We start from the raw sequence: 4,290 nt of genomic DNA on the forward strand, positions 1-4,290 counted from the left end.
TAATTGATGGGAGACTGAAAATATAAGTGAATTAGCTAAAACTTTGTACAATAACTATATGTATACAATTTTAACAGCAGATGATTTCAAGGACGTCAATACAAGCGTTCCTGTCAATTGGGCCAACAGCAGTGCAACCATAAATTCTCAATCGCTATTGCAAATCTCTAATTTCAAACAGCAATGTTCGCATTAATTCAATACAAATGCAAAATCTCAATAATGTTAACTACAACCTACACATAACGGTTGCTCTCACAACGCTGACACCAACGATTACGCCAAATACTAGGAAGTGGACTGTTCAGGAGAACAAAACGTGTCATCGTTGAAATAGCTCTGTAACGCAATATTTCTTATACTAATGCGAAAAATGTGGTGAGTATGTAGAAATCAAAGGACAATGGAAGAGAAATGATATCATTATACAGGATGTTTCTCTTCCATCGTCCACTAAGTACACAGCATTATTCAATACAATAAATAAACGCATAATATTTCTGCGTATTCTTATAATACACTATTACACGTGTATTCAAAAAGCGATTTTCTTCTCTTTGCAGACAATTTATAAAGCAGTAGATATACCTAGTAACGGTACTGAAACAAGAACATGCGGCAAAACCGAACAAAACTTGACGTTGTCATTAATGTTGCAGGGCGATTGCAGGATGATTTCACGTTATATTTCGTAAAGGACGAGATGGATAAACACTACTCTCTTTGTTATTTACAAATCTCTTTATGTCCAAAAGAATCTTCGAACGATAACTCAAATATCAGCACATTTGTAGAATAAAGTGTTCTTATATGTTTCAATTCAATTCTATATTATATTACATTAAATCAAGTTTGGGTATAATTACTTCTTTTATTACTTAATAAATAACTTGTACATAAAACTTATGATGTAATGACTATAAAACTAATATGTATAATATAACAATATTATACATAATAACTAAGTTAATAAGTATATTTAGTTAATAATTATAACATATAACAGTTATTCCCTGTTTTCCAGCAACGTACACAGACAACACAGTGTAACACAGTGAATCATTTCATCCTTTCTCCATTCGACAAACAAACATGGACAATGAAATGATTCACTGTGTTACACTGTGTCTGACTGTGTCGTTGCTGGAAAACACCAATAATTATTAACTTAATTTACTTCTTAACTTATTATATTAAGTATTAAAATATAAAGTTTATAAATTATCGCTAATAACACAGTATGTAAAACGAAATATAGAATTTTCAAATTATAATAAACTATTTTCAAAACAGAATACTTTTGTTTTGTTGGATAAAGTTCCGAAAAGCACTCACCCCCGATTTTTTCGAAACTTACTATTCCTACGTATTTCGACGCGCTAATTACGAATATCAAAGTGAAAATTGGCGACTATTTGATTTTCATGGTAAAAACCATGAAAAATCCATAAAAATTATAGTTTTTTATGCTTATTTCAGTAAATACGGAAAATCATAATAAATGGTTTAGACAAAAGTTTTAGATCTCACACAGATAAACATTTTAGGTTCTATGCAGTTTCAACGTACGAATAATAGTTTTCGAGGAAATCGAGTATAAAGAGAATAATACTGAAGGAAAGTCTCTTCCTCACTGTTTTTCTTTAAACTTCACAGAATAGTGTATTGTGACCCGTAAAACACAAACCGGGGTGCTTTTTTACCGTGAGTCCCCTCGCCTCTCACAAACCGGGGTGCTTTTTTATCGTGAGTCCCCTCGCCTCTCACAAATCGGGGTGCTTTTTTATCGTGAGTCCCCTCTCCTCTCACAAACCGGGGTGCTTTTTTACTGTGAGTCCCCTCGCCTCTCACAAACCTAACCTAACCTAACCAAACAATATGGCTCCGCAAAAATGAAAAGTGGCCGTGTACATTAAACAAAATAATATATTAACGCACAAATGTATATAACTTCTAACCTAACCTAACCTAAACCAAAACCTACACCTAATATTGTAAAATTTCAGCAAAATCGTAAAGGAGGACATTCTCCTTCAGTTTTATCGTCTCTCACAACTTTTCCATTTATAACCTTCTAATAAACAATTAGAACCGAGTAAAACCTTTTAGAAGTTACTCAGCACGATGTCCTTAATAACATTCGAAACAATGATCGCAGCTAGCTTTCTTATACGAAATAACTACCGTTTTCTTTTGTTAATTATTATTATTCTCAGGTATATTATTGCTTATATCTTTGCAACTATTCAAAAGCCGAAGATAGCGTTTGAGCATTGACCTTAACATGACTTCTCGAGGCTACCTACAAAAGTATATCAATCGGAGCGTTGTCCCTTTCCGAAGAACAGCCTTATTTCTTTAGTGTAACGCTGTTACTGTCTTTATCCTCGATTTCCTCGAAAACTACTATTCGTACAATGAAAATGTATAGAACCTAAAATGTTTATCTCTGTGAGATCTAAAACTTTTGTCTAAAACAGTTATCATGATTTTCCGTATTTACTGAGATAAGCATAAAAAACTATAATTTTATGAGTTTTTCATGGTTTTCACCATGAAAATCAAATAGTCGCCCATTTTCACTATGATATTCGCAATTAGCGCGTCAAAATACATAGGAATACTGAGTTTCGAAAAAAATCGGGGGTGAGTGCTTTTCGGAACTACACCCAAATAAAATATGACAAAACAAAACAAAGAGTTTTAACATTATAAAAAAACATTTTTAAAACAGAACATTTTTTTATTGTCCTTCGCATTTTTGGACTTCTTTGTACGTTTCGTTTGTATCAGTAGTATATCAATAATAAAATAAAATATGAAAAAAGAAAACAGTTTTAAAATTATGAAAAAGCATTTTCGAAAACAGAATATTTTTGAATGATCTGAAGCATTTCTATAAGACATTGTGTCTTATCTTTCTGAGGAACATACTTTAACCCGTGTTTTATCGGGACCATGTAAACATTTTGGGTATCTTCACTCCAAGACATTACTTTCTTCATAGCTGCAGATACTTCATTGCTCATTACCGTCAAATCGCGATCCAATTTATCGTCTTTATTCTTCCGATGTTTCGCAAATTTGTCCATTTCTGGTGTTATTTTTTTAATAGGTTTAAATATAGGTGGCGTTTCTTTTGTGTGATTGAAGCTTGTACTTGGTTCCGAAAATTGCATGCTGCTAGTATTACTGGAAGTAGAAAGAGAACTCGCAGGCCTATATGAGATTTCACTGTCCGTTGTATTCATTATTTCGTTCTCTGAAAACAATTTATGATATTTCAACATCGATATTAATTATATATCTTTTTCATTAATATCTACCTTCTATTATTTCTACTGCTTGAAAGGGTTCATTGTGATTGTATGACGACAAATCAATAAAATCGGAAGATTGTTTGCATGGTAAAGAAGTATTTGCTGCACTTGTTCCGCATAACAAATCTTGTGGGTTATTTTGTGGTACAAATGATGTTTTTGTTCTGCAAATAACATTATATGTAAGCATCAAGAGGAAAAATTATGAAATATACTATATGTATATATATATGTATATATATACTAAAGAAAGGAAAAATATTACAGAAGAAGATATTACTGAAGACTAACCTTCTATGAGCTATATGACGAGCTAAAAACAACATGCTTCTGTATAATTCCCATTCTTTTTTCGGTTCATATCCAGAACCAGACGGTGGTAATTGTTGTCGTCTATGCTCTCTGCTATACATATCTCTCAAGGATGACCACCGTTTTTCGATTCCTTCAGCTACAGAAATAATTACATTCAATGTTTTTTATAATATGTAATAATAGTGTAAAGAAATAAATATTTACCTGATATATGTACTTTATACTCATCTCTCAAAATATCAAAAATTTTAATCCATAGATTTTTTTCTTTTGTACATTCTTAAAATCTACGTTATGTTTATCATACAAACAATGATTTTCACGTACAAAATTAATTATCATTTCGTCCTTATCGATTGTTTCCATGTCTAATTTGTAATAAATCGTTCGTTGTATAGGTTAAAATCACCAGTCCTGTGCACAATAGGGTGCATCGGAAAAAATGTTTTTAGAATTTGAAAAACATAGGGCTAAAAAGGTGCCACTTGATACCCAGATGACGCATGTAAAATTGCAGATCGATCGGAGCACGTCTTTGGCCGGAATTTTGAGGTCAAAGTTTGAAAACTTCGTCTAATTTACGAAAAAAATTCGAAAAAGTTATTTTGTAAGTATGCATGCCGTTGTTTATCTCAGATGGTTTTAGATGATAGTA

At 32.0% G+C, this 4,290-nt stretch overlaps 1 pseudogene; it reads right to left on the reverse strand.

Annotated features, from left to right (window-relative positions):
- Positions 1-348: 348 nt before the first annotated feature.
- Positions 349-4,001, reverse strand: LOC113562923 (annotated as a pseudogene).
- Between the last annotated feature and the right edge of the window lie 289 nt (positions 4,002-4,290).

Source organism: Ooceraea biroi, chromosome 11, assembly GCF_003672135.1.
Source record: "Ooceraea biroi isolate clonal line C1 chromosome 11, Obir_v5.4, whole genome shotgun sequence".
In the NCBI taxonomy this organism is placed as follows: domain Eukaryota; kingdom Metazoa; phylum Arthropoda; class Insecta; order Hymenoptera; family Formicidae; genus Ooceraea; species Ooceraea biroi.